This window comes from Nycticebus coucang, chromosome 10 (genome assembly GCF_027406575.1).
Source record: "Nycticebus coucang isolate mNycCou1 chromosome 10, mNycCou1.pri, whole genome shotgun sequence".
NCBI classification, from domain to species: Eukaryota; Metazoa; Chordata; class Mammalia; order Primates; family Lorisidae; genus Nycticebus; species Nycticebus coucang.
Window position 1 is genome coordinate 17,255,321 of NC_069789.1, and position 12,798 is coordinate 17,268,118.

Consider the following 12,798-nt stretch of genomic DNA (forward strand, 5'->3'; position numbering starts at 1 on the left):
CCTTGGCAAACAGAGTAGAATTACTTGTCAGCTTTTGTTTTTGTTTTACAGGTGACACTTTTCTTTTTCTCTTTCTTCCCCCTCAACCCTGCATTTGCGAATTTCCTTGTGATTATTTACAGCAATCTCTGCCTTGGCACAGGTCTTGAGTACTTTCCTTGTTTGATAATTATCTTCCCTTTGTCTCCTGGCTCAGTCCTCTGGATTTGCACAATCACAGACTAAATCAGGCCAACTCTGAGAAAACTGAGTGAAGACCATGAAGTGGCTCTTCCATGTGTGTGCTTTTCTGAGAGCTTCTTTCTCAGAAAGAATGGGAGAAGATGACAAGGCTGCCTTAGCTGAAGCCTCTGCTTGTCGGTGGTGTTAAAGTGTCCTTATGCTCCTTCCTATTCCAATTGTGAATACCCTGATTCCAGGGTATCAGAACCAGGAGCCAAACACTGTGTAAGTTAAAATTGTCCTTTATTACAAAGATTCAGAATCCCAGGAAGATAGGTTGGTCTTTCTGAAAGCCTGCCTTGCTTTGAGAGAACTTTACAGCGTTCTTCTACCCTTCCCCAAAGTTACTGTATTTACTTACTCATCATAAGTGTAGGGCACTAGCCATGCATCATTAACCCTCTTTTCACAACAGCAGTCAATAGCGTATCTAACAGTGGTTGCAGCATTCCTAAGCCATCTCCACCCCGCCCCTTAGGGCCATGATGGCTTTCACACCTGGAGCCAGGGGAGGATAGGGGAAGGGTGACTGTCTAATAACTAGTTAGGACATTAAGTTGAAGCTGTTTTTCTCTTTACACAAATGAAGAGTAACTGAGGTCACCTTAATATTTGGATATTTGCATCCTGAGGGATAGTCTCAGAAGATGCTGGTTCAGTTCAAATTGAGACAGCAAAACCTTATTTCCAAAAAAAAAAAAAAAAAAATTAAGGGATTTCTCATGATTCACTTTCTAATATACTGAGGAAATCATTAAAAGTGTATTCATATTTAAAATATATTAGATGCTGGAACCTATTTCTTCACCAATAAAGTGATAATAACATCCGTCTCATAGGCTGATTAAGTGGTGCAGATTAATTTACAATGATCCTAGAATGTGTGTGTATATGTGTGTGTGCGTGGCATGTATGCACATACCCTTTCATCCCTCCTAGGTACTAGAAGTTGCTTGAGGGGAGAGGTCATATATAGCTTCTCATGGCTCCTAAATAAATGTCACTTACTAAAAAGTATTGGATAAGGCTTGGCACCTGTAGCTCAGTGAGTAGGGTGCCAGCCACATACACCAAGGCTGGTGGGTTCCAACAAATCCAGGCCTGCTAAACAACAATGACAACTGCAACAACAACAAAAAAATAGCAGGGTGTTGTGGTAGGTGCCTGTAGTCCTAGCTGCTCGGTAGGCTGAGGCAAGACAATCACTTAAACCCAAGACTTAGAGGTTGATGTGAGCTGTGACACCATAGCATTCTACCAAGGGCAACACAGTGAAACTCTGTCTCAGAAATATATATATATTGAATGAATTATGAATAAATGACTATATTTTAAAAGTCTCCTTATTCAGGTGGCACCTATAGCTTAGTGGCTAGGGTGCAAACCCCATATACAGAGGGTAGCATGTTTGAACCCAGCCCTGGCCAAACTGCAACAAAAAAATAGCTGGGCATTATGACAGGCATCTGTAGTCCCAGGTACTTGGGAGACTGAGGCAAGAGAATTGGCTAAGCCCAAGAGCTAAAGGTTGCTGTGAGCTGTGATGCCATAGCATTCTACCGAGGGTAGAGTGAGACTCTGTCTCAAGGGAAAAAAAAGTCTCCTTATTAAAAAAGATATAATAGATTAAATGGGATTATGAGAAGCTAGATTTTAGAGGGGCGGAGCAAAATGGCAGACCAGAAGGATTATTCAGCTGAGCTTTCCTAGAAGGGCTGGGGAAAAAGAGAGAACCAGCCAGACCTGGTACAGGGACTTTGCCCAGAGTCATAGCTCAGGGAACACAGCAAAGAGGTGGTGAGCTGGATGCAGGGTATGATCTGGAGCTGTGGCAATCTGAAGACTTCCTCAAGTGATTACAACCAGATGGGATGGGCTGCCCTACCCCCACAGGTCTGGGCAGAGGAAGCCTTTCCAGAGTTTTTATTTGTTGGAGGAAGCTGCGTGTTGAGTGGAAAGCTTGGAATAATGGGTGGACTCAAACAGTATACAGCAACCAGATTTGAATACGGTTGAAGTGGATTTGCTATAGATTTGGTGGCTTGTGAGGCAGCCATACCAAGAAGGTCTTGGTGGCCTTGGAGGCTGCCATTGTAGGACTGTCATGAGAGGGTCTTAGCAGGGTCCTAAAGCATGGTCATCTTAATTTTGCCTACTGGGATCTGAGCTCCATTCCTGGGAATGGCGGAGGGACTCCTGCACCCCACAGGAACTGGACTCAGGGGGTGCTGTGAGACCTTCCCCCCAAGGATTCTTGTGAACTTTAAGATTGCCACCCAGCAGGGCCTGAATGCTGAGGAAACAATCAGGCAATCACTGAAGACAACCAAATTTGGAATAGGGACCATAGAGGTTGCTGGCTGTGCTCTCTGTCTCCTAAAAAGACTACAGCACCACCTGGGGTCCTGGTGACATATTGCAACATATTGTCATCAAGAGCAAGGATTTCTGTTTATTTGGCTTTGCTGAGGCTGAGGCCACTTTAATACCTAAGCTTTGAGACAAGCTAATTTGAAGCAAAGGAGGCAATAAGAAGGAAAAAGGAGGACAAGGATGTGAACAAGAAGAAAGAACACTTGAGGAGGAGCCAAGAGAAAAATTCGGGTAACATGGGTGGAGCCTGTGCCTCAAAGGAGTAGGGCACCAGCGCCATATGCTGGAGGTGGTAGTTTCAAACCCAGCCCCAGCCAGAAACTTAAAAAAAAAAAAAAAATTCAGGGAACATGAAAAGTCAAAACAGAGGAACTCCTCTAAGGGACCATGAGGCACCTACTGCAGAAGACTCCACCTATAAAGAATTAATGGACTTGACAGAAAGGGAATTTAAAATATGATTGGTAAAGACAATAAAAGGAACGGACAAAAAAATGAAAAGATAGAACCAAAAGTCGGAAGAGAGATACATAGACTATAGAAAGGATATGGCAGAACTCAAGGAAATGAAGGAGACAATAAGGGAATGTAAAGATACAGTAGAAAGTATCAAAAATAGGTTAGACCATGGAGAAGAAGAACCTCAGAGCTAGAGGATAAAGTGTTAAAGTTAACCCAGGTAGTCAAAGAGGTGGAAAAGGAAAGAGAGAAAACAGAACAGGCCCTTAGAGAACTACGAGACTCCATGAAGCATTTAAACATATGAATAATAGGGATTCCTGAAGCAGCAGAAGATTGTTCCAAAGGAATGGAAGCCCTCCTGGAGACTATCGTAAATGAAAACTTCCCAAGTTTTAGTAAAGACGCTGACACACTCCTTTCAGATGGATATCAAACCCAGGCCATTTCAACTCAAACAGAGCCTCTCCAAGACACATTGTAATGAACCTGTCCAAAGACAAGATGAAAGAAAAAATTCTGCAAGCAGCCAGGAATAAGCACCAACTGACCTACAGAGTCAGAGCCATTAGGATAACAGCAGACTTTTCAACTGCAAGGTTACAAGCTAGAGGACAATGGTCATCAATCTTCAACATTCTTAAACAAAACAATTTTCATCCCAGAATTCTGTATCCTGCTTAACTAAGCTTCAAAATTAACAGAGAAATCAAATCTTTTGTGGATATCCAAGCAACTGAGGAAATTTGCCACAACAAACCAGCTCTACAGGAAATACTTAGACCTATTCTCAGCACTGACCACCACAATGGACTACAAGCAAAGGAAACACCCAGAAGCCAAAGGTCAAAACTTAACTTCCACAATGATGCAGAGTATAAAGCTATGCAACAGACTTTCACAAAATAAGGTGAATAGAAGTCCACCACACTTATCAATTCTCTCAACAAATGACAATGGACTGAATTCACTGCTGAAGAGGCACAGGGTGGCAGATTGGATAAAAAAGCACAAGCCATCATATGCTGTCTCCTGGAGACACACCTAGCCTTGAAGGACAAATCAAGACTCAGGGTTAAGGGATGGAAAACAGTATTCCAAGCAAATGGAAATCAAAGAAAGGAAGGGTTGCAATCTTATTCTCAGATACAAGTGGATTTAAAGGAACTAAAATTAAGTGACCCTAGAACAAATGGGATTAATAGACATATACAGAACACACCATCCCAAAGCTAAAGAATATACATTTTTCTTGTCAGCCCATGGAAAGTACTCCAAAACTGACTACATCCTAGTATACAAATCAAACCTCAGCAAAATTGAAAGAATAGAAATTATACCTTGTATCTTCCCAGACCACAGGACTATAAAGGTGGAACTCCAAAAAAAACATTTGCCCACACACAAAGACTTGGAAATTAAACAAACTTACATTGGATGATAGTTGAGTTCAGGAAGAGATAAAAGAGAAAATCGTCAAATTCCTCAAATATAACAACAATGAAGACACGAGTTACCAAAACCTGTGGGATAAGCAAAAGTTGTGTTAAGAGGGAAATTTACAACATGAGATGCCTGCATTTGAAAAACAGAAAGAAAGCACATCAATAACCTCATGAGTCATCTTATGGAATTGGAAAAAGAAGAAAAATGTAATCCCAAACCCAGTAGAAGAAATATTAAAATAAGTATTTGGTTATTAAAAGAAATAACCAAAATTAAATCATTTTAATGATGAAATTGAAAACAAGAATGATTCAGAAAATTAACAAAACAAAAGGTTGGTTTTTGAAAAAATAAATAAAATCAATAAACCTTTGGCTGGATTAACTAGAAACAAAGAAGTAAAATCTCTAATACCCTCAATCAGAAATAATAAAGGAGAAATAACAACAGATGCCACAGAGATACAAGAGAGCTCTCTCAGTACTATAAGAAACTCTATGCCCCCAAATTTGACAATGTGGAGGAAATGGATCAACAACTGAAATCATACCCTCTCCCTTGACTTAATCAAGAAGAAATAGATCTCTTGAACAGACCAATTTTAAGAACTGAGATCAAAGAAAAAATAAAAAATCTCCCAACAACAACAACAACAAAAAAAATGCCCTGGGGGCGGTGCCTGTGGCTCAAAGGAGTAGGGCACCAGCCCCAGATGCCAGAGGTGGCAGGTTCAAACCCAGCCCAGGCCAAAACTACCAAAAAAAAAAAAAAAAGTGCCCTAGGCCAAACGGCTTCACACCAGAATTCTATCAATCATTCAAAGAAGAGCTCATACCCATATTGCAGAAATTTTTCCAAAAAATTGAGAAAGAAGGAATCTTCCCCAACACATTCTATGAAGCACATATCACCCTGATACCAAAAAACATGAAAATACTCAACTGAGAACTTCAGACCAATTTCACTAATGAATATAATGCAAAAATTCTCAATAAAATCCTACCCCACAGATTACAGCTGCACATTTAAAAGATCATTCATTATGATCAATTAGGCTTCATCCCAGGGATGCAAGGCTGGTTTAATATAAGCAAGTCTATAAATGTAATTCACCATATCAACAGAAGCAAAAACAAAGACCATATGATCCTCTCAATAGATGCAGAAAAAGTGTTCAATAAAATTTAACATCCTTTTCTAATTAGAACACTTAAGAATATAAGCATAGGTGGCGTATTTCTGAATCTGATCAAAGCCATCTACAACAAACCCATAGCTAACATTATACTGAATGGAGTAAAACTGAAAACTTTTCCACTTAGAACTGGAACCAGACAAGGTTGTCCTCTTTTGCCACTACTATTCAACATAGTGCTGGAAGTTGACTGTATTCTAGCCAATACAGTCAGTCAAGGGAAGGAAATAAAGAGTATCCAAATAGGGGTAGAGGAGGTCAAACTCTTGATCTTTGCCAACAATATGATCTTATACTTAGAGAATCCCAAAGACTCAACCTTAACCACAAGACTCCTGGAAGTGATCAAAAAATATAGCGATATCTCAGGATATACAATCAATGTCCATAAATCAGTAGCCTTTGTATATGGCAATAACAGCCAAGATGAGAAACTAATTAAGGACACAGTTCACTTCACAATAGCTTCAAAAAAAGTGGAATACCTAGGAATATACCTAATAAAAGAGGGGAAGGACCGCTACAAAGAAAAGTACAGAATCCCAAGAAAAGAAATAGCAGAAGGTATTTACAAATGGAAGAACATACCATACTCATGGCTGGGAAGAATCAATATTGTGAAGATGTCTATACTACCCAAAGCAATCTACGGATTTAATACAATCTGTAGATAATACTAATCCCCATTAAAATACCATCATCATACTTCCAAGATTTGGAAAAAAATAATTCTTCATTTTGTATGGAACCAGAAGAAACTCTGTATAGCCAAGGCAATACTTAGTAATAAAAACAACTCCAGGGGTATCACCCTACTAGACTTTTGGCTATACTACAAGGCCATAGTGATCAAAACAGTATGGTATTGGGACAAAAATAGAGACAGTGACATTTGGAACCGAATAGAAAACCATGAGATGAAACTAACATCTTTCAGCCATCTCATCTTTGATAAACCAAACAAGAACTTATTCTGGGGAAAAGAATCCCTATTCAATAAATGGGGCTGGGAGAACAGGATAACCACATGTAAAAGACTGAAACTGGACCCGCACCTCTCACCACTTACACAAATTGATTCAAGATGAAGTCTAAGTCATGAAGCAATAAAAATTCTCAAAGAAAGTGTAGGGAAAACACTTGAAGGTACTGGCATGGGGAAAGACTTTATGTAGAAGACTTCTGTGGCAATTGCAACAACAAAAATAAACAAATGGGACTTAATTAAACTGAACAGCTTCTGTACAGCCAAGGAAACAACAACCAAGCAAACAGCCTTCAGAATGGGAAAATATTTGCATATTATGAATCGGACAAAAGCATGATAACTGGGATATATAAAGAATTCAAATTAATCCTGGGATATATATAGAACTCAAATTAATCAACAACAAAGAAAGGCCCAATAATTTCATGTATCACTGGGCAAGAGAGATGAATAGAACCTTCTCTAAAGAAGACAGATGAATGGCTAACAAACACATGCAAAAAATGTTTATCATCCCTAATCATCAGAGAAATGTGAATCAAAACTACTCTGAGATATCACCTAACCCCAGTGAGAATGCCCACATCACAAAGTCTCAAAACTGCGGATGCTGGTGTGGATGTGGAGAGAAGGGAACACTTTTACACTGCTGATGGGACTGCAAACTAACACAACCTGTTTGGAAGGAAGTATGGAGAATGCGCAAAGAACTCAAACTAGACCTCTCATTTGATCCTGCAATCCCGTTACTAGGTATCTACCAAGAAGAAAATAAAATCCTTTTATCATAAGAACATTTGCACTAGATTGTTTATTGCAACTCAGTTTACAATCACCAAAATGTGGAAACAGCCTAAATGTCCACCAATCCTGGAATGGATTAACAAGCTGTGGTATAGATATACCATGGAATATTATTCAGCCACTAAAAAAGATGGAGACTATACATCTTTCATACTAACTTGGATGGAGGTGGAACACATTCTTCTTAGTAAAGCATCACAATAATGGAGAAGCAAGAATCCAAGGTACTCTATTCTAAAATGAAGGCAGTAGATGAGCTAATATGGGGGTGGGGTGGGTTAATGAGCAAGTGGGGAGAGGGGAGAAGAGAGGAAGATGGGGGGTCACGGTGTATGGCATACCTCTTGGGGATGGGACACAATTATAAGAGGGACTTTATCAATCAGTTTAACTTAATTCTTTGTACCCTCAATGAATCCTGAACAATAAAAAAAGGAAAAAAAATAAAAAAGAAGCCAGATTTTACATGGGACTATTTGAAAATATTCTGCCAAGTGAAGTAAATGAAGATTAGTGTTTCAAAACTAAATGCAGAAATACAAGATCAGCTAGCAGAAATTAAATGCATCATTTCAAGATGAGAGTATTTTGTTTTAAAGGCTTACCTAATTGTATATAGAGAGTTTCTTCCCAGAGTTGTTTGAATCACAGGTAATATGTTCATTGGGTTTTGTCTTCTTTGCAATGAATGGGTGTTTCATTGGGTGAACATAAGGGTGTTTATTATTTCCTTTTATTTTTAAAGGTCAAGTCTTGTTTTTGCCAAATATGTAACTAGACGCTGTACAGTTGAGTGTACATAACTACAGTGCTAAGGAATGACAGCATGCTTGCCCAGGACGTTACATACAGCCTGGCTTATTTGACTTCTACAGGAACAGCACTGCAAATTTACATAGATTCTTGCTACTGATTTTTTAAATATATAAACAACAAAAATATGGAATTTCTCATGTTATCACACATAATTTGGGGAACAAAATTAGGAATATATTATCTAAGAATAAAGAAGATGTGAGCAAATTTGAGCAAATTTAGTCGAGCAGTATTTTCATTTGAAGATCTGAGTGTTGAAAGCCATTAATATCTCTTTTTAAAAAAGGACTGTGTGGTATTTTTTTGAATCTCATCATTGTCACTTCACTAAGTATTTTCAAAATGATGAATAAAACATAAACAAATGGAATGAGGGATTGTTACCACCGATGATTCTAAACTGCAGATGGCTCATTACTGTTGTGAGAGCTCTCTTTATGTTTTATACTTGGATTTTGCTGGATCATCTACCCCTTTCCCTATATGTTGATTTACATATGCTTTAGGCTGAAGCTAATTTTTAACCATTCTGAGGTGACTTGCTTTTGGGTGAACTAAATTAATAATCTAGGGTGGGCGAGAGTGTGGGAAACAAATAAACAAGTGATGAATTTCTGAAAAATTAAAGCTTTTATCTATTGAAATGATAAGAAAAAGGCAACCTAAAAATTAAGACCAAAACACATACTCAGCTAATTTTGGGTTTTGGAAGTTAAAAATTCAAAGGGAACTCTGTGTTCACGTTTCAGTGTAGAGTAAGTACAGAGGAAAACGTACATATGTACATTGCATGTGAAAGAATCAGGTGCCATGATTCTTTCTGTTTTTGATAAAGCATTTTACAATAAAACTATTTAAGAAATGAGCAATATGCAGTTTTCTTAAAAAAGATTTTGATCTCCAACAATGGCTGTAGAATGCAGCATTCAGGGGGAAAAGACAATCAAGGGATGGACAGACAACCCTGATTGTTCTTTTGTTCTCCCCCCAACATGTGACATTTAGTTCAGGACGGCTGGCTAAGCCACATGTATGTCCAAGTCCAGTCATAAGGGGCTAGCAAGGAAGAGAGCTCACCTATCCCCTTTACAGATGCTTTTTGGAATCTGAACCCACTGCTACCGCTATTGCCACATCCTCAAACATTTAACCTTGTTATACGAGGCCAGACAATTAAGTTTGTGAACTGATCCTAGAAAAAATGCTATATGCTTTGTTGGTGAATACCACTAGGGTGTGACTTTTGAAGTATTCCCCTTGGGAAGCTATGCACTAATGCTAGTGTGTAGTCCAGCCTTCAAAGCAATCGTGTAATTCTTTTCGTGGAATTGTCCACTGGGGTGACAGCTAACTGCAAGGGAGACTGGGAATAGTCCTTACTCTGGGCAGGCATGTGCTAGGTTCTGTTTCTATAGCAAAAGGGGAGATTTGTCATCTTAGGGAATAATAAGTGGTATCTCTCATATAGAGAACTCTTACTGATGTGACTTGGTCTCTAATGACTCATCTGAGATGAGCTTGTGTCACTGATGTCTTAGGATGTCATTATACCCTGTGTCTCTGGCTGAAGTCTGAGCACCGTCCTTAGGTTTTATCGTATGGCTGCAGTGCTGTGCGTGGTGTCTTTTGAAATCATAAATACAGTATGTTGTAAATATTTGTTCATTTACTTTGGCCAGATGTTAGACTAAAATGCCAGTCCTATCTCCTTTCATTTTGGATTGCACATTTAGACCTTTAATCACCTGCTTCTTTATTCATTTTCCAATTTAATGGAAGCACTGATTATCTTTCATGGAAGATGTGAGTTTGCCTGAGTTGGATATTCAGATTGGGGTGTCAGCAGACAAAACAATATGATGACAGAAAAGGAGCTGAAATATGCCAAAGTCCTCAAGGGCAAAGGAAGACAGACATCATCACTGAATCCATTGGCTCCTCTCGCCATGACACCCTCTCTATGGAGAGGGGAGGGAAGTGCGCTTTCACGCCTATCAGCTGTTCCAAAGTCTTCAGGAGAACACATTCAAATTCTGAGCAATTTTAAGTGCAGTGAGATAAAATGAAAAGCTAAACCTGTCTTCCAACTCCTGAATATTTATGGAAATTAACTATAAGCTTTTAATTATTGTGGATTTGAATGTATTTTTTAAAGGAGGGTGGGATGAAAAAATTAGTAACTTTTTGACAGTTTGCTATGTCTGTTTTTCAAGAAAAAAGACAACACTCAGATTTATTAGTACATAATTGTTTTTCTATCCCTTATGTATAAGTTGGTAATCTGTATTGTACTTTATTAATATTGTTGATTTTACACTGTAACTCAGATATAAAGAAAGCCGATGTCAAGGGGGGAGATTTAATCACAGAATAATCAGAGCTAGAGTTTTAAATAAGATATCATTAGCATGTTAATGAGTTTTCCCACCTTACGCCAGCTGCCTGAGTAGGAAGGATACTGCAGATGTAGCTCAAAAATTCGGCTGGGTCTGAGGCCTGCTGAGCTGTCAGAAATCCATGGAGGGGACCCATAAACTACGTAATGGGATTCTCAGTGAGAATATCAAGCTGCAGGGTTTTGTTTTTCTGGGAATTATGGCTGACTATGTTAAGTTTAAATTCATTTGCTTTTCTGGGAATAAGGGGAAAGTAGAAGGAAGAGGAGGGGAAAGTTCAGGTTCATAAAGTTGGAGGAGAGGCCACTTTCTAATTATGGTTTGGGCTTAGCACCTTTTCCTTTAGGTAGAAAAGCCATTGAGTCTACATTGATGATCTTAGTTTTGGAACTGTCTCAAAAGTTTTAAGCTTGAAATAGCTATAAAAGGAAATGTGACTGTCTTAGTCTGTTTGTGTTTCTGTACAGGAATACCTGAGGCAAGGTAATTTATAAAGAGAAGATGTATATTAGTCTCCTGGCTCTTCAGCTGTGCAGAAAGCCTGGTGCCAGCACCTGCTTCTAGTGAGGGATTCAGGGAGCTTCCAGTCATGGTGGGAGGTGAAGGGGGAGCCAGAGTGTGTGAACCACGTGGTGAGAGAAGAAATAGAGGGGGGAGGCTGTGCAAGGCTCTTTTTAACAATGAGGTCTTTTAAGAACTAATAGAGGGAGAATTCACTCATTGCCATGAGGATGGCACTCAGCCATTCATGAGGGATCTGCCCCTGTGACCCAGACACTTCCCATTAGGCCCCACCTCCAATGCTGGGGATCAGATTTCAGCATGAGGTTTTGAGGGATCAAACAAACCAAATTATAACAGTGACCCGAGATATTAGGACTGAGATATTAGTTTCTTTAACTCTGAAGTCTAGAAATGCAGCTTCTTTCAGAAGTTTACCTGTTAAGAAAAAGCTTTCAGTTTAGAAATTCTCTTTCCACATTTATCAGGTATATATAGAAGAATATTCAAGAAAAAATATAATAATAGAATAAAATCAATGGATCTCTTTCTGTTGGTGGGGTAGTGGAGGAAGGAAACACAGAACCGGAAAAATAATATTTAAAAAAGGTATAAAAACAACAAAATTAACAAATAACCACAAAACTTAGTAACTGAGACAGAAAATATGCTAATGACAAGTGTTAGTTATTTTGGCTTGGAATATGATGTGATGATGAGCTTCCTAAAGCCAGAGCAAAAAGGCACTTGAAGTATTATCTACTTTCCTCAAAAGTGACTTCAAAGAAAACACAGAGTTTTCAGGAAATACAGAGTGGTGCTAAATTCTTGAAGAAAATTTTCTTGAGAGCATTAATGGAAAGTCCTCGTGAATATATTTATGATATTTGCAAAAGCACTTTTTACTTTTTCATGTGGCTGTTACCAAATATTGCTAAAAAAGTTTAGAAGATCCCTTCTAAGCAGGAGAGGCTGTGGATAGACTATGAAACTGTATACAAATTTTAGATATGTAAGTGTGTACAGTTTTTTCCACAAAAGGATCCACTTTTTCAGCAGATTCTTAAAAGGGTCATTCCAAGATCATCCAAATTTTAGCAAACATTAAGGCGTCCTCAAACTTTTTAAACAGGGGGCCAGTTCACTGTCCCTCAGACAGTTGGAGGGCCGGACTATAGTTAAAAAAAAAAAAACAAAAAAAAACTATGAACAAATTCCTATGCACACTGCACATATCTTATTTTGAAGTAAATAAAGAAAATGGGAACAAATACAATCACACCACCTCATGTGGCCCACAGGCCGCAGTTTGAGGACCCCTGTAAAGTATACACTATGGAAGTAAATTAGTACGAGCTCAGGCTCGTGAAGTTTAAATATGGCCTTTTCCAATGATCTGACATGATTCTAAGATGACACTTAGTAACTAAAAAGTGGCCTTGACAACATGTCCTGTAGACTCATCGGATGTCACTGCCTTCCTCTGAGTGTTGGCTAGGACCTGTGTGACAGACAGCTTGGCTGTTTGGGCCAGAAGAGTGATGGCACTCTTGTGAACCGAGAGCCACTGTATCTGTTTTAGAACCAGCTATCTGTAG

General features: G+C 38.8%; 1 protein-coding gene across 1 annotated transcript in view; it reads left to right on the forward strand.

Moving 5' to 3' along the window:
- The window catches only part of LOC128597423 (disrupted in schizophrenia 1 protein-like), a 284,982-nt gene that overhangs the window by 267,129 nt on the left and 5,055 nt on the right, over positions 1–12,798 (forward strand). The gene's annotated exons all lie outside the window — the stretch shown is intronic.